Source organism: Schistocerca americana, chromosome 9, assembly GCF_021461395.2.
Source record: "Schistocerca americana isolate TAMUIC-IGC-003095 chromosome 9, iqSchAmer2.1, whole genome shotgun sequence".
In the NCBI taxonomy this organism is placed as follows: Eukaryota; Metazoa; Arthropoda; class Insecta; order Orthoptera; family Acrididae; genus Schistocerca; species Schistocerca americana.
Genome location: NC_060127.1, coordinates 74,047,869 through 74,071,800, shown reverse-complemented (window position 1 = coordinate 74,071,800; position 23,932 = coordinate 74,047,869).

Sequence of the window (23,932 nt, the reverse complement as noted above, 5' to 3'; positions counted from 1 at the left end):
GGACCGCACCGCCACTTCCCAGCAAATTAGGGACACTGTTGCTCCTGGGGTATCGGCGAGGACCATTCGCAACCGTCTCCATGAAGCTGGGCTACGGTCCCGCACACCGTTAGGCGGTCTTCCGCTCACGCCCCAACATCGTGCAGCCCGCCTCCAGTGGTGTCGCGACAGGCGTGAATGGAGGGACGAATGGAGACGTGTCGTCTTCAGCGATGAGAGTCGCTTCTGCCTTGGTGCCAATGATGGTCGTATGCGTGTTTGGCGCCGTGCAGGTGAGCGCCACAATCAGGACTGCATACGACCGAGGCACACAGGGCCAACACCCGGCATCATGGTGTGGGGAGCGATCTCCTACACTGGCCGTACACCACTGGTGATCGTCGAGGGGACACTGAATAGTGCACGGTACATCCAAACCGTCATCGAACCCATCGTTCTACCATTCCTAGACCGGCAAGGGGACTTGCTGTTCCAACAGGACAATGCACGTCCGCATGTATCCCGTGCCACCCAACGTGCTCTAGAAGGTGTAAGTCAACTACCCTGGCCAGCAAGATCTCCGGATCTGTCCCCCATTGAGCATGTTTGGGACTGGATGAAGCGTCGTCTCACGCGGTCTGCACGTCCAGCACGAACGCTGGTCCAACTGAGGCGCCAGGTGGAAATGGCATGGCAAGCCGTTCCACAGGACTACATCCAGCATCTCTACGATCGTCTCCATGGGAGAATAGCAGCCTGCATTGCTGCGAAAGGTGGATATACACTGTACTAGTGCCGACATTGTGCATGCTCTGTTGCCTGTGTCTATGTGCCTGTGGTTCTGTCAGTGTGATCATGTGATGTATCTGACCCCAGGAATGTGTCAATAAAGTTTCCCCTTCCTGGGACAATGAATTCACGGTGTTCTTATTTCAATTTCCAGGAGTGTATTTTTGCTACTATAAAGACCTTGTCCTGTTCCAGACCTCACGCCATCCTGCGTGAGCTTAAACGCGTGCCTTTCGGCTACCTCATAGTGGCTTGGCTGTCTCGCCAAGTCACAACAAGTAAGTTCCCTTGTCTTACGCATGTGCATAGGTAGCGGGTCGGGCGTTTAAGTGAGCGACCATTTGCAGCTGCAGTTTATGGCGGGTCATGGCCCATCGAACATAGGCCGGTGTGAGGTGGAGCGTACACCATTAAGTTAAGTAGTGGTTTTGACTTTGCACATATGTACTGTTTGTGTTTTCCTTTTTTTCGTTTATGAATGTATAGCCATGGTGTCCTTTTAATAATTGCCCAAGGTCTTCTTAGGCACTTGTGGGTTTTATTGTTCTGAAGAACGTGTAGTTATCTACGCCGAAACCTAGGTTAACACTAGGTGCTTTTTTCGCAATCGAGGCGGGTTTCTAGTTTCTTCATACAACAGATTTTGGGTGCCCCTGTAGGCCGGTGTCAGCATTCTTCATAGAAAGGCCACTTCCCCCTCCAAAAGCGCTGCTCGCTCTTGAGTTTAGACACCCGGTGTACCTCCTACGGTTTGAGCAAGCAGAGCCCTAGCGCTGTGGGGCCGCACCGCACGCAGCCTGGGAGCGGGTCGCTGTTGCAAAACCCGGCGAGGCCGCAGCCGCCGCTACCGGCGGAGCGCAAGTCGAGGGCCGGCTTCTGCAAAGTGGACGGCGGCGACGCGCATGCGCAGAGCCGGCTCGGTGGCGAAACCGCGTGGCTCGCCGAGCCTTCAGCAGTAGCGGCCGCGGCGCAGTCCCGATCGGAAGGCAGCGGAGCCGTGTGTCAGCATAGCAGCTGTGCGTCGCGTCGTCTCGCGCGTCCTCCAGCCGCTTCTGGAGACCTCGCTCCAGGGCCTCTTTCTGCGTCGATAACAACATCTCCGCAGCGGGACAGCTTCTGACTGGAAATCCGGTCTCGACGCGGATACTGACGAAGCCGTAGCGATTTCGTGTGTACACTGTCTTTGCCACCCACCTCCCTACTTCCATTCGGAATCGTAATATTCGACCCGATTTCGCCAGCAGGATTGTCGATTTAGTTCACTGTGGATTCAATAATAAGACGTCACTATGGCTATAGCCACGACAAATACTACATGTGCGTGTACTGTGTTTTAACTAGCGTCGCCTGAAATGTAAATCCTAGACTATCTACCCCATTCGCATCGAAAATAAGAAAAAAAGAATTACGCCTCCTATGGTAAGCTAGAACTTTGGACAGTGCAAGAAATCGATGTAGTTTTCCGTGGTATGCTCTTCTAACTTTTGACGACAGCTACAGTCGTCGATAATTTCGAGAAGAGATTGCACCCAGTTCTTGGACATCGTTGGAGACAGTTACTTCGCCGACAACAGACTCTCCACCTGTTGCAACTGGGAAATACTTATGAATGGTTCTGCGTGATCGACGTGAATACTGACGAAGCCAGAGAAACTTCGAGTGTATTGTCACCCAATTCTCTCTCCCCTCCCCCTCCCGCCCCCACAAAACCCACCACCCCCTTCACCCTTTCCGAATTGCTCGTGTTTTCGGATCATTTCCATAAATCCAATTGTTGACTGGATGCACTTTTCAGACACCGTTTTGATGCTACTCACAGCAAATACACCGTAAATGCGTAGTTCGCCCTGACACCTTCGATTAAACCGTCAATCACCAACGATTCGCGGCGAAAAACAGTCACTCTTCTATGGTAAATATTACAGATGTATGAGAACTTTCCAGCGATGTCAGCCATGCTGTAAAATCGCTCTAGCTCACTGTGACGGCTGTTAAATTTGTCGTTATTGGCCAAGTGAGTTCAGTTTCCATATTTTCGAAAAGATAACGCACCCACAAATTATCGATCTGCTTGTACATTCCTCCAGTTCCGTGCCCTCATTGTTACTCGGCTAAAAAAAATCATTCACCATTTCGTATCAGTTTCGATATTTTCTGGATACAGCCTGCTTACATATTTTCACTCTCTGTGTAGATTATCTAAGGTCATTGTCTGTACTGTGAGAACGGTTGAAAACTTCAGATCTGTACCAGAGAGCAGTTTCATTTTTGCATATCAACGCAGTCACTAACAGGTCTGTAACGAGACGCCCTACTGGTAGTGCCACATTTTATTTATTTATTTGTTTGTTTTGTTTTGACTGCAGTTTTGTGAACTAGTCTGCCATTACGAAAAGCAGTTTTTTTTTCTTTTTTTTTTTTTTGACAAAGCTGTTTCATTCTCAGAGTTTACACACGCTGCGTCTTAATACCATCTGGAATATTTACCAGTTGCCATTCAGTACGACGTCGCCGAAGTTAACCCGCGCATCAAAACGGCAAGCAATCTCTAGGAAACTATTGATCATTGTACAGGCCACACCAAGAATCTGCTTTTTATGATAAGAACCTTCTAATTAGTGTCACTAGACAATAACCCCATTTCTACTATTACTAGAATATTCCACTCATACTTGAGACTTGGTATTACTGTGTTTGTCAGAAAGTCAAGAACGTCGCTTAATGGTGATTTCATAATTCGTACGTCACTATTTGGTGACAGACAGCTTTAGTAACCACAGTTCGGTGCGTGTGTGTCTCGTATTTCATCTGTAATATGAAATACTGGTGCTGCACGCTACACTGGCAACATTTCAGCTGAATCACTCATTTCTCGATTGTGAGCGATAGTTACAGCTGTGTAACAAGTGTCGCACAAAATGCATCTGTAATCGAGAAACGTGCTCCATTTCCTAAATCACCATACACTCAATTTTGGCAACATACTGTCTACATTGCTTTCGCAAGCGTCTTCCGCATGCTTCTAGATTTCTTGTGTGAGGTAGTGATACGCGTTTTCCTCTCACTTGTTGCTGAAAGGGCGTCGTAAACTCAGTACCTGACAAGGATAAAAAACATAAAAAGTAACTGCGTTATTTCCTGTAAACTAGATCGCTTCAAAGCACGGGATAATATTTTTCTCTAGAGGAGTGACAGATAAGCGATCCCCACACAGTCATTTGGTGTGTATGGAATCGATATAGTTATCGATAGTTACAGCAGTATTGGAGGTGCGCTGATAACCCAAACTTTTATCTGTCATTGCGAAAAGCTGAAGTGTCAACTACCGTAACTAGAACAGTCATTAATCTTGGTGTACTTCTAAACCATCAGTAAATCCCAGCGACAATATACGAATAGTTTTATAGTGTGTCCTAGTGTGTGTATATTGTACCTGGCTTAGTGCAGAACACTCATATTGACAAAGATTCACCCTTAGAGAAAGCGTTTTCTATAACTTCACATTTGTGTGTAACATATACTGCAATAATGGTTATCAGATCCTTGTGAAATTAGTGCTTGATATGAACCGGGCGGTGGACATGAAATTTTTTTACCGTACAGCGCAGTGAAAACTATCTCGAGATCGACATATCCAGAATCGTTCTGGGACGAGATAATGAAAAATCTCCCTTTTTACGTTTCTCTGATAGTGACAACTTTATCTCATAAGCTACAGGGACACGTCGGTAAGCCACAGCTCTACACGGGAAATTTATGTAATTAACTACTGTCATGTTGGTCCGCTGTTAGTTATCGCAGCCTCTGAGTGTATTCGCCAAGACCACACGTATTTCACATTCTGCTACATTCGAAAACACCGATTATAGACGCTGGGTTCGCATCCTTGGTCTACTGCCCTTAAGCCAAGGCGGCCAACTGGGTGGATGTTCCACTGTGCTATTCATTTCATCGACACCTTGTACAATTCCGCAATATTATCCTTACACTTTTTCATTTTTAAAGTTATTTACAACGTTTTGCCTAAAACGCACCGTCGTTTACATTAGCTGGAATGAATCATAAGATCGCATTCTTTTTGAACCACTTATTAACTGACCTAAAGTAATGGTTCTGCATTGTAGATAGTCTCAGATCAGACTGATATGCAGTTCTACTTCCTATTTCTTATAGGTATGTTATAAGGACGTAAAGCTCACACGAAATCTTCTTCAGGTACCGTATTGTACCACGATTTCTTCTCTGCTGCCATCGAAACTTACATCACAGTCATTCGCTACAATTTTCTGTCGTTTTGTTTGATTTCCCTATCCCCAATCTCGCCCTCTCGTGTCATTAGTACCTTGCATGTCACAATATTTTCATTACATTTTCTGATTCGTAAATTTTTATAATGTTTTACGTCTTAATATCGAAAAACTAAATACTATTTTTTCTAGAACGTACTGTCAAAACAACAGGTCGTCTTAACCGTTTCTTAATAGACCTAAATTAATTTTTCTGTATCTTAGGGAGTCCCAAATAAAATTAATGAACGGATTAATCCCTCACTCTGTATAAGTGTGGTATAAATTCGAAAGGCTAACACGGAATTCCCTTTGGGTTTCCAGTCGGCAGTCTTTCGTCTTGTTCGATTCTCCTCTACCCAATTGCTTAGAGTGTTCTGCGTCGTAATATAGAAATAAAATATATATTAATTCTCCCAGAAAGTGCCACTAAAACAACGATTCTTTTTGGAGCATTTAATAACAGACCCAAATTATTATTTTTCTACATTTCATAGACCCACATTAGCGGAATAAAGTGATTAACGACTTATTCCTTACTGAGACGGTGAAACCACGAAAGGCTGACACGGAATTTTCATCGGGCTCCTCGTTCTGCCTCGACTTTTTCTGTGCTGCTATCGATATATCGAAAATTCGCGACAGGTGTCACTGGCCATTGACACTCCAGTCGTTTTGTTTTAATTCCCCTCTTCCCACCCCCATCCCTACCCTTCCCCAGATTTTCCCCCCTTCCCTCCAGTCTACCGACGATATACCTCGACACAGTGCATCGACGCCCCGCGGACGGCGTCGATAACCTGTTGCGAGAGTATCGACTCGGCCGCGACCCGCCTCAACAGGTGCGGCGCTTCGACTGGACCCGAGTCAGTGCCGCGCGGGACGTCGCCCGGTGCGCACCATTCACCAGGACGTCGACGGCGCCTGGGACGGACAACGCCTCGAACCAAGGGCCTCTCACCTGCGTCTGGGACCTAGCAGCACGGAAAGGACTACGGATGCGGCAAAGCGAAAATACTCTCCGCCGGGAACAGTGACTCTGCCCCGTATGGGACACGCCGGCGACTGTTTTTCGCACAGTGTTTGGCGCCCAGACATCTGTTTACTGCCCCAGTGCCGCCGCGTTCACACGGGTGTGCCCCAGTTCTTCGACTTCGCTGTGCCAAGTTCTTTTTTTTCCCCTCTTTTTCTTTTTGCTCCACTTTCTTCGTCGCCTCCATTCTTCTTGCCGCCGTCTTCTCACGGTCTCTCGTCGTTTCCTTTAAAGCGCAACCAGCGCCTCCGCGCTTAAGGAAAGTTGCCACAGGAGAGCGGAATAATTTCTGCCCCTCGACGTCTTCCACCTCCAACCGGCCCTCACCCCTCTCCCTCCCCAAATAACGCTACTGTCTGCGTGTGGTGCGTGTGAAAAGTGCGTGCGTCTACAGCCATCAATCCGACGAGAACGGACAACAAACGGGCTAGCTGCCATCGGTTCTCGTTTTGTTTTCGTTCCTGCGCTCCGCACCGCCGCACGCCAGCCTAAACAGGTAGGTGAGCACAGCCACTAGCTTTGATCGTACAAATCAAACGTAATAGTCGGGCGAGGCTATCTCGCCCGCTTTCTTTAACATTATCGCCTAATTTAGCACCTTATTTGTACAGATAAAAAGTCCGTACGGAGAAAAAGTCTCTATCGTAATCCCGTCGGTGGATTTATTGACCAAAATAACACCGCGACCGCAGCCGGAAAGTCATTCGGTGGTGCCATCTCTTTCGGGGCTTATAGGCAGCCGCCTGAATACGTCACCTCCTGCTCGAGTCATCGGAACAATACGGCACGTTTCGGGCCGCTGTGAAATATTCCTTTTCGGGTCATGAATTTTTCACGCTGCGGCGTTGATGACTTAATCGTGTTCGGGAAGACCGGTCCACTCTGTTTTCGTAATCCAGAGCCTTGTTGGCTGACACGGGAGCTCTCCGTTCCACTCTCAGGCGAGTGTTTCGGAGATACATGTCAGCTTAAGCTGCCCAAATAAATACAAGACCAATGGTGGGCTCACATCAGAGCTAATTGCCTCACTGTCGCGGAAAGGACAAAAGTTAAACCAACCGCAGTATCTCTCGTAGCATCTACAGTAACATAATACACTAAAAGTACCTCAAACCTGAGCTGACCCCCAAGATTATGTCTTATTATTACTATTATTATTATTATTATTATATATTTTTTATCTTCGTACTGATGAATAAGGATCAAGTAACAACTTGAGTTCCCCTTCGTTGTTTCCAATTTTACGAGTGCTCCAACTTGTCCACGTCTTTCCTTTCTTCTGTCCAATTCTACTCATTTCTTATTTATTCTGCCTTGAACGCCTCCTACATTATTTTATTGTTAAAAGAGATTCTTGCTATTATTTCCGACACATTGAAGTTGTTTCTAGTGTCTTCTTATTTCTGTAATGCATGCTATTGTTGACTTCTTTTTCCAGAAATACAGGAATTCTCTTTCGTTAATCTTATCTCTGCATCCAAAGAAGATTAAACCTTGCTTTGCCGTTATATTATGTTTTTCTGTACGTTTTAGTAGATCTCCTCATTACTTCTCATTTTCCAACTATCTGTAGTTCGTATTACACTCATTATATTTGTGATAATTTGCCTTTCAGCTATGTTCTGTCCCTGCTTACAATATTGCGTTAAAAATTCACATTCACATAAAAAACTACGGTCTTGCCACCGAGTTATATAGCTTAAGTTTTGTATTTCTGTATATGCATTTCTTGCTGTAGATATTTTTTGTGAAGCTCGTATGTAATGTTGCAAATTTTTCTAGTTTATTTCTGCTATGTATCATTATATATTTTATCTTTGTATTGATCGGTTATGACAAGTAACAACTTCAGTTCCTCTTCATCGTTTCCAGTTTCTCGAGTGCACCAACATCTCCACCACTTGTCTTTTTCTTTCTTCTGTCAAATGCTACTTATTTTTTCTTAATTCTTCTGCTTTGAAAGCCCTCTAGATTAATTATTTTATTGTTAAAAAGAGATTCTTGCTATTATTTCTGATTCATTAAAGTTGTTTCTAGTGTCTTTCTATTTCTGTAATGCATGGTAGTGCTGTTTGCTTTTTACACAACCACAGGAGTTCTCCATCGTTAACCTTTTCTCTGTGTCCAAACAAGATTAACCCTTGCTTTGCCTTCATATCCTATTTTTCTGTACATTTCGGTAGATCTCCTCATTGCTTCTCATTTTCCAACCGTCTGTAGTTCGTATTACACTCATTATGTTCCTAATATATCGTTAAAAATTCACATTCACATAAAAATTGTCCGATCTTACCACTGAGTTATATTACTTAAGTTTTTTATTTTTTCCTGTAGATATTTTTTTTCAAGCTCCGACACCTGTTGCAAATTTTTCTAGTTTTTTCTGCTTGATAATAGCACATACGACCAGTGCTATTGGCTACTATTCATTCTGTTTTGTCTTTCTTCTCCTTTCTTCGTTATACTCGGTTAAAAAGTGCAGTTGGAATTACTAGCTATTAAGCATTATTTGTTACAATACCTTACGTGACTGTATCAGCATACAAGAGTATGTGTTTCTATGAAGAACATTATTCTCATTGTACATAGCTCAGCACCACAGAAATACTTTACAGCACTTCAAAATTATGTACATCTGAATTACTAAGTGTACGTTTTGTGAATGAACTTGTCTTTTTGTACATGTCTGATTGTCTTTGTTGGCCACCTCGATTACCGATACATCGCCATCAATACATAAGTATAATATACTTCATTCTTATTGAACAAAACTTGAAAATGAAAAGAAACTGAAAAAACTGAGAAATTATTTGTGAAATGGTGTGTCTAAAAATAATTGAATGAAATAAATTAGATAAAAACATGATGCCCCTTCAGATACAGAAAATGAGGTGCCAACTGAGAATTTAAGAATCAGTGTTTAAGTCATAATAGTAGAGTTTCAAACAGTGAGGGAGGATACGTGTCAGGTGGAATTCCAGGTAGTGGTCTATTAACGTATGAGCACCTCAGTTGCTCTCCATGATTTCGAGCAACATTCGAATACACGTCAAACGTTTCTCTAATCCATTTTATTTCATAACTTAAGCGATTCCTCAACACTATTTGTCCGTTTTCTTCTTCAATCTTCTTTCCATTCTTCGGTTACTCTTGTAAGGTGACACGTAATATTCTCGTCAGTTCTCTGTCTGCGAATTAGACTTAACATGACTACGTGATATTCTGTACTTTGGACAGAGGAAAAAAGTTTCATGCAGTTACCAAATATCTTGAAATTTTACAGATCGTTTGCGGAGTATTAGCGTTACAAACGATTTATTTGGGCTCATCAGAGTACTGTCTCATCGAGAATCATCAAAGATGGTGCACACGTCTTTGGGAAATGGCAAATGTGGTACTGCAGCTCGAGTTAATTTCCGTCGTGCTTGGAAAAAAAATTCGGATAATTTCCGACTTATGCAAGCATAATTCACTTTTATTTTTATTTTTCCTTGTCCATTTTAGTACTGTCTCGTGATTTTTATTTATTTTTATGTATTACTCGCACACTAGAGCCCACCAGGGTGAATGGCTATAATGTGTGGTAACCTCAATGGCGATTCGGCGTACATCCCTCAGAGTGGTTGGTGGGTCACGTCGTCCATAAACAGCCCTTTTCAATCTATCCCAGGCATGTTCGATAGCGTTCATGTCTGGAGAACATGCTGGCCACTCTAGTCGAGCGATGTCGTTATCCTGAAGGAACTCATTCACAAGATGTGCACGCTGGGGGCGCGAGTTGTCGACCATGCAGACGAAAACCTCGCCAATATGGATGCACTATCGGTAGTATAGGTAGTTTCAAAAAGTCGATGGCCGGCCGGTGTGGCCGAGCGGTTCTAGGCGCTTCAGTCTGGAACCACGCGACCGCTATGGTCGCAGGTTCGAATCCTGCCTCGGGCATGGATGTGTGTGATGTCCTTAGGTTAGTTAGGTTTAAGTAGTCTAAGTCTAGGGGACTGATGACCTCAGATGTTAAGTCCCATAGTGCTCAGAGCCAATTGAACCATTTTTTGAAAAAGTCGATCTCACCGATGGGGTCACCTCCTTGTCAGTTCGGTAGTCCATCTTTTCGTTGGCGCTCATTAGGTATATCTTATTGGTTGGACTGGGCGACGTGTTATATTACAGACGTTAAGAACCTTTATTCGTGTTATGGAGATCCCTGCCAGAAATCCACGATCTGCCATCAAGATTTCCACGAGTTCCCCAAATCGCTCCGGACTGGGATGGTTCCTTTTAAAGAACACGCCCGATGTCCTTCCTCGACCTTCCCCAGTCCGACTTTGTGCTCCGTCTGTAATAACGTATTCGTCGACGAGACGTCGGAGCAAAGATTAATTTATTTCGGCTCATCAGATGTGTCTTTCTCTGTAGATAGCACTTAGTTTTTAGACTGTGATGCCGCTTACCGACATGCCGTAACACTAGCAGCTATGCACGTATCGTTTTGCATTGTAACGCATCAGAACCAGATTTATGACAAATTTAAAGTGCAATTTATCATCGATTTTTGCGCGACAAATTACCTGCGCTTCACTAAAACATTACCGTCCCAGAAAGACAACAGAAGTGGTTTTTTGTACGATGGCAGAGTAGCGACGGGAAAAACACCGACCACTTAAAACTGATACCGGTACTTTAGTTCTGAATAACCGCTATTTCTCGGTACTTCTTTACTCTCGCTTACAACAAGTATTTTTATTTTTTACTGATATTCGGTTGTGGAACCCGTATATCAGTGTACCGTGAGTGTGGTAATAAAATGTTTGGTTTTCAGATAACGATTTTTCTAGAAACAAGATTGCTAGGAAGTTCTGTGGCTTCTAAAAGATTCGTAGTATTCTGAATGATATTGGTTTCTAATGAAATGAGTGAAATTACAGATGAGCCCATTACAGAACGATTATTTATGAACGGATTCAAAAATGGTTCAAATGGCTCTGAGCACTATGGGACTTAACATCTGAGGTCATCAGTCCCCTAGACTTAGACTACTTAAACCTAACTAACCTAAGGACACCACACACATCCATGCCCAAGGCAGGATTCGAACCAGCGACCGAAGCAGCAGCGCGGACTGAAGCGCCTAGAACCGTTTGGTCACAGCGGTCGGCATGAACGGATTGGAGAATAATAATCGGCCATCGTATTAATTCATTACTAAAATTTTGACTATTGTCATGTGTTTGTTCCAGGCAAACGTCGTATTTTGCGTATTGTCCAAGTTACTCATTTCAATTTTTTAAAGGGGCATTTTCAATTCCGTCAGTAGAAAATTACCTTAAAAAGTAAAGATATATATTTAAGTAAAACATGCGTTTTTCATTCGAAATCTACATCTACATCTACATGGTTACTCTGCAATTCACATTTAAGTGCTTGGCAGAGGGTTCATCGAACCACAATCATACTATCTCCCTACCACTCCACTCCCGAACAGCGCGCGGGAAAAGCGAACACCTAAACCTTTCTGTTCGAGCTCTGATTTCTCTTATTTTATTTTGATGATCATTCCTACCTATGTAGGTTGGGCTCAACAAAACATTTTCGCATTCGGAAGAGAAAGTTGGTGACTGAAATTTCGTAAATAGATCACGACGCGACGAAAAACGTCTTTGCTTTAATGACTTCCATCCCAACTCGCGTATCATATCTGCCACACTCTCTCTCCTATTACGTGATAATACAAAACGAGCTGCCCTTTTTTGCACCCTTTCGATGTCCTCCGTCAATCCCACCTGGTAAGGATCCCACACCGCGCAGCAATATTCTAACAGAGGACGAACGAGTCTCTTTAGTAGACTTGTTGCATTTTCTAAGTGTCCTTCCAATGAAATGCAACCTTTGGCTCGCCTTTCCCACAATATTATACTTAGCTGAATTGACAGCCTTGAGAATTGTACTATTTATCGAGTAATTGAATTCCAACGGATTTCTTTTGGAACTCATGTGGATCATCACATACTTTTCGTTATTTAACTTCAACTGCCACCTGCCACACCATACAGCAATCTTTTCTAAATCGCTTTGCAACTGATACTGGTCTTCGGATGACCTTACTAGACAGTAAATTACAGCATCATCTGCGAACAACCTAAGAGAACTGCTCAGATTGTCACCCAGGTCATTTACATAGATCAGGAACAGCAGAGGTCCCAGGGGAACACCTGATATCACTTCAGTTTTACTCGATGATTTGCCGTCTATTACTACGAACTGCGACCTTCCTGACAGGAAATCACGAATCCAGTCGCACAACTGAGACGATGCCCCATAGGCCCGCAGCTTGATTAGAAGTCGCTCGTGAGGAACGGTGTCAAAAGCTTTCCGGAAATCCAGAAATACGGAATCAACCTGAGATCCCCTGTCGATAGCGGCCATTACTTCATGCGTTGCACAAGAACGATGTTTTCTGAAACCATGCTGATTACGTATCAATAGATCGTTCCCTTCGAGGTGATTCATAATGTTTGAATACAGTATATGCTCCAAAACCCTACTGCAAACCGACTTCAATGGTATAGGTCTGTAGTTCGATGGATTTACTCCTACTACCCTTCTTAAACACTGGTGCGACCTGCGCAATTTTCCAATCTGTAGGTACAGATGTATCGGTGAGCGAGCGGTTGTATATGATTGCTAAGTAGGGAGCTATTGTATCAGCGTAACCTGAAAGGAACCTAATCGGTATACAATCTGGACCTGAAGACTTCCCCGTATCAAGCGATTTGAATTGCTCCGCAACCCCTAAGGTATCTACTTCTAAGAAACTCATGCTAGCAGCTGTTCGTGTTTCAAATTCTGGAATATTCCATTCGTTTTCCCTGGTGAAGGAATTTCGGAAAACTGCGTTCAATAACTCCGCTTTAGCGGCACAGTCGTCGGTAACAGTACCATCGGCACTGCGCAGCGAAGGTATTGACTGCGTCTTGCCGCTTGTGTACTTTACATACGACCAGAATTTCTTCGGATTTCCTACCAAATTTCGAGACAATGTTTCGTTGTGGAACCTATTAGAGCCATCTCGCATTGAAGTCCGTGCCAAATTTCGCGCGTCTGTAAATGTTAGTCAGTCTTCGGGATTTCGCGTTCTTCTGAACTTCACATGCTTTTTCCGTTGCCTCTGCAGCACCGATCGGACCTGTTTTGTGTACCATGGGGGACCAGTTTTGTGTACCATGGGGGATCAGTTCCATCTCTTACCAATTTATGAGGTATGAATCTCTCAATTGCTGTTGCTACTATATCTTTGAATTTGAATAATTAAAGAAGAACAAAGCTACTAATTGCACCCAAAAGATTGTTATTTGTCTCTCATTTCTAAGAAATATCAACAGCTGAAGGAAGTTGTGCGAACACTAATATATTAAAAACTTTTCATACTTGCCAATAAAATTATGAAATAGCTGATCTGTTGTCTGTATCTACATACACTGAAGCGCCAAAGAAACTGTTACAGGCATGCGTATTTAAATACAGAGATATGTAAAAAAGCACAATACGACGCTGCGGCCCGTAACTTGTATATAAAACAAGCGAATAGCGCAGTTGTTAGATCGGTTTAAATGAGCTTGGCTCCAAGCATTAAGGGTCTTAACATCTAAGGTCGTCAGTCCCCTGGACTTAGAACTACTTAAACCTTACTAACCTAAGGAGATCACACAGCCATGCCCGAGGCAGGATTCGAACCTGCGACCGTAGCAGCAGCACCTAGAAGCGCTCGGCCACAGCGACCGGTCAGGAAGAAGGTACACGGCTCGTGTTTAGTTCAATCATGCCTAGGCAGGCAATACCGCAATTCGACCGCGTCCGCATTGTTACTTTGTGCCAGGAAGGGCTCTCAACAAGGGAAGTGTCCAGGCGTCTCGGAGTGATGTTGTTCGCACAGGCCGGCCAAGGGCTACTACTGCTGTGGATGACCGCTCAGCTCGTGGTCGTGCGGTAGCGTTCTCGCTTCCCGCGCCCGGGTTCCCGGGTTCGATTCCCGGCGGGGTCAGGGATTTTCTCTGCCTCGTGATGACTGGGTGTTCTGTGATGTCCTTAGGTTAGTTAGGTTTAAGTAGTTCTAAGTTCCAGGGGACTGATGACCATAGATGTTAAGTCCCATAGTGCTCAGAGCCATTTGAACCATTTGAACCTACGGCTTATGGCTCGGAGGAACCCTGACAGCAACGCCACCATGTTGAATAATGCTTTTCTGGCAGCCACAGGTCATCGTTTTATGACTCAAACTTTGCACAATAGACTGCATGATGCGCGACTTCACTCCCGACGTTCATGGTGAGGTCCGTCTTTGCAACCACGACACCATGCAGCGCGGTGCAAATGGGCCCAACAACATGCCAAATGGACCGCTCAGGATTGGCATCACGTTCTCTTCACCGATGAGTGGTGCCTATGCCTTCAACCAGACAATCGTCGGAGATGTCATTGGAAGTGGCCCGGTCGGTCTGAACGCCTTAGACACACTGTCCAGCGAGTTCAGCAAGGTGGAGGTTCCCTGTCGTTATGGGGTGGCATTATGTGGGGCCGACGTACGCCTCTGGTGGTCATGGAAGGCGCCGTAACGGATGTACGATACGTGAATGCCATCCACCGCCCGATAGTGCATCCATATCGACAGCATATTGGCGAGGCTTTCGTCTTCATGGACGACAATTCGCAGCCCCATTGTGCACATCTTGCGAATGACTTCCTTCAGGATAACGACATCGCTCGACTAGAGTGGCCAGCATGTTCTCCAGACATGAACCCTATCGAACATGCCTGGGATAGATTGAAAAGGGCTGTTTATGGACGACGTGACCCACCAACCACTCTGAGGGATGTACGCCGAATCGCCATTGAGGTGCGGTATGATGTGGACCAACACTGCATCGAAGAACTTGTGGATAATCTGCCACGACGAATACAGGTATGCATCAATCCAAGAGGACGGGCTCCTGGGTATTAGAAGCACCGGTGTGTACAGTAATCTGGACCACCACATCTGAAGGTCTCGCTGTATGGTGGTACAACATGCAATGTGTGGTTTTCATGAGCAATAAGAAGGGCGGAAATGGTGTTTATGTTGATCTCTATTCCAATTTTCTGTACAAGTTCTGGAACTCTCGGAACCGAGGTGATGGAAAACTTTTTTTGATGTGTGTGTATATGGGCGCAGCGGACGGCCGAAGGAAACACCTGTCGTCATCTGCTCTATGATGCGGTAGCAACCTCTAAATGGCCGCTTTCTTTGATACATATTGTCTTATAACACTTTTATTAATCAATTTAGAATCTTCGTTATTTATTATGAATGAAGTTAAGTTGGCGTTAATTACAGAAAAATTCTTAGCTCGAGTGCATTGAAACTGTGCCGTCTAGAATTTTTAGAACGGAACCGACAGTAGAACAAGACTTCTGAAGTACAACTTTAAGAGACTTTACATCAAAGTCTCGAAACTTGTTATAGCTACACTACTGGCCATTAAAAATTGCTACACCAACAAGAAATGCAGATGACAAACGGGTATTCATTGGACAAATACATTATACTAAAACTGTCATATGAATACATTTTCACGCAATTTGGGTGCATAGACCCTGAGAAATCAGTATCCAGAGCGACCACCTCTGGCCGTAATGACGGCTTTGATACGCCTGGGCATTGATTCAAACAGAGCTTGGATGGCTTGTACAGGTACAGCTGCATGCAGCTTCAACACGATACCACAGTTCATCAAGAGTAGTGACTGGTGTATTGTGGCGAGCCAGTTGCTCGGCCACCATTGACCAGACGTTTTCAATTGGTGTGAGAACTGGAGAATGTGCTGGCCAGGGCAGCAGTCGAACATTTTCTGTATCCAGAAAGGCCCGTACAGGACCTGCAACATGCGTTCGTGCATTATTCCGCTGAAATGTAAGGTTTCGCAGGGATCGAATGAAGCGTAGAGCCACGGGTCTTAATACATCTGAAATGTAACGTCCACTGTTCAAAGTGCCGCCAATGCCAACAAGAGGTGACCGAGACGTGTAACCAATGGCACCCCTTACCATCACGCCGGGTAATACGCCAGTATGGCGGTGACGAATACACGCTTCCAATGTGCGTTCACCGCGATGTCGCCAAACACGGATGCAACCATCATGATGCTGTAAACAGAACCTGATTTCATCCGAAAAAATGACGTTTTGCCATTCGTGCACCCAGGTTCGTCGTTGAGTACACCATCGCAGGCGCTCCTGTCTGTGATGCAGCGTCAAGGGTAACTGCAGCCATGGTCTCGAGCTGATGATCCATGCTGCTGCAAACGTCGTCCAACTGTTCGTGCAGATGGCTGTTGTCTTGCAAACGTCCCCATATGTTGACTCAGGGATCGAGTCGTGGCTGCACGATCCGTTACAGCTATGCGGATAAGATGCCTGTCATCTCGACTGCTAGCGATACGAGGACGCTGGGATCCAGCACGGCGTTCCGTATTACCCTCCTGAACCCACCGATTCCGTATTCTGCCGACAGTCATTGGATTTCGACCAACGCGAGCAGCAATGTCGCGATACGATAAACCGCAATCGCGATGGGCTGCAATCCGACCTTTATCAATGTCTGAAACGTGATGGTACACATTTCTCCTCCATACACGAGGCATCACAACAACGTTTCACCAGGCAACGCCGGTCAACTGCTGTTTGTGTATGAGAAATCGGTTGCAAACTTTCCTCCTACAGCACGTTTTAGGTGTCGCCACCGGCTCCAACCTTGTTTGAATGATCTGAAAAGCTAATCATTTGCATATCACAGCATCTTCTTCCTGTCGGGTAAATTTCGCGTCTGTAGGACGTCATCTTCGTGGTGTAGCGATTTTAATTGCCAGTAGTGTATATTATATAATAGATGTAATCAAGCGCTGTAATCACAGCTTTCTATCATTAATATAATCGATACTTAATCTATTACAAATAAGGACGTTTTTGTTCCGAATTTAGTTTTCAATAAAGAACTCGAAAACTGTTAGGGGCCCGCATCTTGTGGTCGTGCGGTAGCGTTCTCGCTTCCCACGCCCGGGTTCCCGGGTTCGATTCCCGGCGGGGTCAGGGATTTTCTCTGCCTCGTGATGGCTGGGTGTTGTGTGATGTCCTTAGGTTAGTTAGGTTTAAGTAGTTCTAAGTTCTAGGGGACTGATGACCTAAGATGTTAAGTCCCATAGTGCTCAGAGCCATTTTGAACTGTTAGGGGTAGGATAATGTGTCATATAGTTAATGTTTTGATATGAAACTGAAGCTTCATATGAATTTCCATCTTTCTACTCTAGTGCCTTCAGTTTTTCGGAAAAAATCTCCGATTTTAACCAGATTATTGCTCCGATCAAGTTCAGACTTGTAACAGTTGATTTTTACATACATTTGCAGATTCTGAACAATTTTTGGCTTTCTAGATTTATTATTTAGCGCCACTTGTTTTTTGTTCAAAGTTTTTATTTAGGGAAACATATTCATCCAATCACTCTGAGATTTAATATTTTAACGTTAATATACGAAGCATATGTTGACAAAGTTTGGGAAAGCTACTTTAATTTTTAATTTCATCCTTAGATTATGATGCAATACGTGTATGTTACGCACTGGGGCGTTGTGATGACGTGGCGTTAGTAGTTTCCGGCACACAAGCTCCCCTCTGTATCTCTCAAATGATGCAGCGCCTGACCGAGGCAGTGGTTAGCACACTGGACTCGCAATCGGGAGGACGACGGTTCAAACCCGCGTTCCGCCATCCTGATTTAGGTTTTCCGTGATATCCCTAAATCGCTACAGGCAAGTGCCGGGGTGGTTCCTCTGAAAGGGCACGGCCGATTTCCATCCCCATCCTTCTCTGATGCAATGGGACCGATGACCTCATTGTTTGATCCCCTACCCCCAAGTCATCCATCATCGCTTGTTTCACCACAACTACCGTATAGACCAGATGCGGCAAGTATACCAAAGTATACCATCCAATAGTCCATAACTCACGTTAACAGGTACATTATTGCCTGTGCAACGCTGTACGAATTCTGATGCCATGTGTTTTGAGATGTGATATTTACTGGTATTAAGGGAAACGTGGAAAGGAGGACCCACCAATGTTACTTTCTTTTCAGACAACCTTTTTATTTAACAATATATAATCATAAATTTGTTTTCTTTAGAAATTAACAAATTTGTGAAATGAATAAGCTTTTACAAGAGAAATCAAAACAAGAACAACATGACAATAATTACAAGGACCGGGACCTGCAGCCCGCCCGTTATCGGGTGAAACAGCGGTGTTTACTACCGCATTGGACGCAGTGTATATTATTAAATGCCCTTCTGCAACACCTGAAAACATATAAGTAATATTGATGACAAGAGTGCTTCAATTACTCAAGCAGATGACGTAATTTTTTAAATTTGGAAACTATATGTCGGAAGCCAGAATGAGATTTTCAGTTTTAATCTGCCAGGAAGTTTCACATCAGCGCACACTGCGCTGCAGAGTGAAAATCTCATTCTGGAAACATCCCCCAGGCTGTGGCTAAGCCATGTCTCCGCAACACCCTTTCTTTCAGGAGTGCTAGTTCTGCAAGGTTCGCAGGAGAGCTTCTGTAAAGTTTGGAAAGTAGGAGACGAGGTACTGGCAGAAATAAAGCTGTGAGTACCGGGCGTGAGTCGTGCTTCGGTAGCTCAGTTGGTAGAGCACTTGCCCGCGAAAGGCAAAGGTCCCGAGTTCGAGTCTCGGTCCGGCACACAGTTTTAATCTGCCATGAAGTTTTATATATCAGAAGGTTCGGGGCCTACGCTTAAAGAGTGAACAGGAAACAATTATAACAACGATAAGGCTTGCTTTAAAGCGAGCAACATTTTCGTTTCAATCAGCAACCAAGGAGCGACTGGATCTCATCGCGTCCCTTTTGACAATCTTATTCTGACTAAAGTCCTGGTGACTTCGCTGTTAATATGTCGAAAGTTAAATTGCTTCTCAATTATGAACGACGCTGTGAAGGAACGTTTTAAAACATTAGGTATGAGCACTTATTACAAGAGAACTCACTCGGCGGAACCACAAGATCCAGTTAAAAATACACCGATAATGACCTGGTCTTTCAAAGACAGGAACGCACAACTTAGTACAACAGGTAGTTCAGATTATCTCAAATGCAGTTACAATCAAGGAATTGAACCGGTTAACATCTAAATCTAACCACAAGACTCCTGTGTGTTTAACGCCAACCTGTGCCTTGGTGCAATTGTTCCGACTCTACTTCCGACCAGGAGTTGACTCATTACAACATTAATGATCGGGTATAAACTAGAAAGGAAGGGCGATATAATATCAGAAGAAATTTTTAAGCGACAACCAGTGTCTTAGTAGAATACTACGGCCTATATTTACGACCGAAGAGCTGACCGAGTAAAATTCCGAGGGTCGGATGCAAACCAGAAAATAATTAGGAGGTCGGGTAGACAATGACACGAATCACCACGAGGATTACAGAACGTTACTCCCCTTTCTGAGCAAGTAGCTCCATGGATCCACGCTGCGTCGCGGCGGTTGATGAGTAGTGAAGATGAAAGCCAGCTAGAAGAGGGCATATTCCCGGCGGAGGTTCGAGTCCTCCCTCCGGCATGGGTGTGTGTGTTTGTCCTTAGGATAATTTAGTGTGTAAGCTTAGGGACTGATGACCTAAGTAGTTAAGTCCCACAAGGCCACTAGCGGTCGTCCGACACGAATTAAGCCAATCAACCGACGGGATGTCGGTCTGATGCTTTTAGTCGATGCTGACTCCGCTGAAGCACTCCGGTATTCTTCTTCTGGGCAGGCCCTCCTTGCACAGCTCGAGGCTTCTGCCGCTCGGACCTCGTGACCGCCTCTTGTCGCGACGCTACCGCCAATCCCCAAACATGGTGCTTCCTTTCTCGGGCCACTAAACCCGTATACATAATGTCAAGCTAAGAGCTTCCGATGGCGCAACCCACAGATACCAAAGCTTCCACATAGATATTGGCAACGGGGCCGCAAGAGGCAGTCGATACTGTCCTCAGAGCTAGTGGCGCCAGACAAGACAGTTTACTAACTTAATGGCGCCACGGCTCATGTTTGTTGCCGGCCGGTTTGGCCGTGCGGTTCTAGGCGCTCATCTGGAGCCGCGTGGCCGCTACAGTCGCAGGTTCGAATCCTGCCTCGGGCATGGATGTGTGTGGTGTCCTTACGTTAGTTAGGTTTAAGTAGTTCTAAGTTCTAGGGGACTGATGACCACAGATGTTAAGTCCAATAGTGCTCAGAACCATTTGAACCATGTTTGTTGCTAATATCTGTCGCCATTGTTATTAAAATATCACTGATCGCGTTCCCCATTTTCTATGATGACACAGCCTTTCAGAGCAATGGAAATTTTAAGGATAAAAACTACTCGTTGTTTTAAAGATACTTTGGTATGCCTTCTGTGGCTAGTTGGTATTTTGTGAAACTTTTTTTTCTTTTTTCTTTGTAAATAGGGTTATAAGCGAAAAATAAAAAGAAAAACACGCGTTATAACCGAGATCAAACAAATACCGATAAATACTGGTTATTCGGAACTAAAATACTATCATCGGTTTTTACCGGTCTGTTTTTCTCATGCCTACGTGACGCGCACCATACCACGATTAGGCTGTTTTTAGCAGAAAGTCGGTTGTGTAAAATAGACTTACGGTCGGAGACAGGTGAGCGATTACAACCGTGATGTTCAAAACAACTATGTGGTTGAAGCTAGTGAGCCGTGGCGAGCTGGCGCCAGTGTTATTTTGTTCATGTATGGTTGAGATCGATTGTGGTTGAACTAAGCTGTCATTGCTTTTCGCGTGTCTTATCTTCCGAGTTGGTGGGCGAAGGAAGGGGGTTGTTAGCCTTCGAGGGGTAACCCTCAACATCTCGTGACTTTCGCTGGGAGACGAGTTTTCAACGGCTGCCGAACGAGCGTGATGACCGTTATATGTTGTGGTGTGATAATGGTCGGGCGTTTTGGCGACATGGGCAGCTTGGAGATAACAAGTTCTGCGACTTGGCTGGGAACAAAATTTGAAGTGAAGCGGTGAGCTGTAGAACCCGTTCCTTCGTATTGTGTACGTGATATGAAGTAAGTGGTCGTAATTGTGTTTTGTTGACCGACGCACTCAGAGGCATTTAAATTTTATTTTTATGGTGGACTTTCATAGTCGAACTTTAAGATGGTGTGGAAGAGTTCAGTTGGACTAGTTAAATGGTGGCCGTTATTTGAAACTTTTCTTGGAAGTTTTACTAGTGTACTGTGTTTCTTGTGATCAAACGATTTTATGTTGGCGTTTTAAAACCTGCACTCTATTAATGCAGTTGTCCATATGTAAAATGCTTAAGGTCAAAGTTACGAATTTGTCAGTAGTGTGACGTCTTCCTTTACACGCTTACCCATATGTCGAGTCAAAGGTTCTGCCGAGTGTTTCTATGTTCCAGAGTTATTGGAATGACTTTGTGATTCGTGCAAAAACCTTTGATTGTGCCAGCGCCTTGGCGGGGAATGAAATGCCATCCGAGGTTTAGGCCTGGCAGTGTTTAAGAACCTGGCCACTACCGGCACTTGTTCACAAACCGCCTTCCAAAGTTTAGTATTTATCTTCCTTCCGTCAAGGCGGGTTAAGCTGTTAGATATGTAAATATATATTGTATGTAACTTGTTCTTATGCGAGGCTGTTTCCTTAAATATTAGCGACTGGCAACTGGCTAAACTTTAAATTGCATAGCATCTGCTGAGTTCCTTGCGCAGCTCTTTCTAGTAGTCTTTTATTACCACGTCTGAGCACGTGAACATTCATTTTTAAAGATCAGTGTTTCTGCTGTAGTTTTTTATGCAAGTGGTTCTATCATATTATGTAATTGGATCTTAGCTTGGCACTAGTGTTGAAGTATCATTAAGTCACTCTTTACTGGTAACTGTTTCCATTATATGTAAAAAAAAAAGAAAGTTAAAATGTGTGTGAAATCTTATGGGACTACCGAGCGAGGTGGCGCAGTGGTTAGACACTGGACTCTCATTCGGGAGCACGACGGTTCAATCCCGCGTCCGGCCATCCTGATTTAGGTTTTCCGTGATTTCCCTAAATCGCTCAAGGCAAATGTCAGGATGGTTCCTTTGAAAGGACACGGCCGATTTCCTTCCCCGCCCTTCCCTAATCCGATGAGACCGATGACCTCGCTGTCTGGTCTCCTTCCCCAAAACAACTCCCCCTCCCCAACTCTTATGGGACTTAATTGCTACGGTCACCAGTCCCTAAGCTTACACACTACTTAACCTAAATTATCCTAAGGACAAACACACACACACACCCATGCCCGAGGGCGGACTCGAACTTCCGCCGGGACCAGCCGCAATATATGTATGTTGAGGGAAATCCTATAAGGGAGTTTGAATTTCTGAAGTTTGTCAGTAATTCTGTTCTCTTAATAAGGGAAAATAAAGCGAGGGGTATTAATTAGTGCCTGGCAACGTTAAGTTTGTAACTGACCTTTTAACAAGTGCTTCTTTAATGGATTGAAACAGTAAGTTTATAAGGGTATTTTAGTGAAGAATATTAAGTGTGGCCATATTAATATAATAACTGGTTTTACGGAGATTGATGAAGTGGCTATGTGAAGTAATTGATAATTGCTATGCTTAAGGTATCTATAAATGCATGGCACATTAAGTTGGCTCAAATGGCTCTGAGAACTATGGGACTTAACATCTTAGGTCATCAGTCCCCTAGAACTTAGAACTAATTAAACCTAACTAACCTAAGGTCACCACACACAGCCACGCCCGAGGCAGGATTCGAACCTGCACATTAGGTTTTTTATAACTTTCTCGTAAGGGACTGTTTATTTGAGTACTGAGTACGTTGGGTTTCTAACTGTATTTGCAAAGCTTTCTCTACTGGCTCCTCCACAATTTGTAATTGGCAAATTCCTTAAAAGGCGTAGTGTCCGTATACTGCCTTCATTATAAATTGTGACTACCAATCATGACTCCATCCCCCTTCCTCTTTTATGGTATCTAAGATATGGTTCAAATGGCTCTGAGCACTATGGGACTCAACTGCTGAGGTCATTAGTCCCCTAGAATTTAGAACTAGTTAAAACCTAAGTAACCTAAGGACATCACAAACATCCATGCCCGAAGCAGGATTCGAACCTGCGACCGTAGCGGTCTTGCGGTTCCAGACTGCAGCGCCTTTAACCGCACGGCCATATCTAAGATATGGTGGGCAAGTGTGGTACGAAAAGGGAACCACGTACCAGCTAGGTTTACCTTTGACACAGATTCGTCGCCAGACCTACCTGGCGTCTACATCTACATCTACATCCATACTCCGCAAGCCACCTGACGGTGTGTGGCGGAGGGTACGTCGAGTACCTCTATCGGTTCTCCCTTCTATTCCAGTCTCGTATTGTTCGTGGAAAGAAGGATTGTCGGTATGCTTCTGTGTGGGCTCTAATCTCTCTGATTTTATCCTCATGGTCTCTTCGCGAGATATACGTAGGAGGGAGCAATATACTGCTTGACTCGCCGGTGAAGGTATGTTCTCGAAACTTGAACAAAAGCCCGTACCGAGCTACTGAGCATCTCTCCTGCAGAGTCTTCCACTGGAGTTTATCTATCATCTCCGTAACGGTTTCGCGATTACTAAATGATCCTGTAACGAAGCGCGCTGCTCTCCGTTGGGTCTTCTCTATCTCTTCTATCAACCCTATCTGGTACGGACCCCACACTGCTGAGCAGTATTCAAGCAGTGGGCGAACAAGTGTACTGAA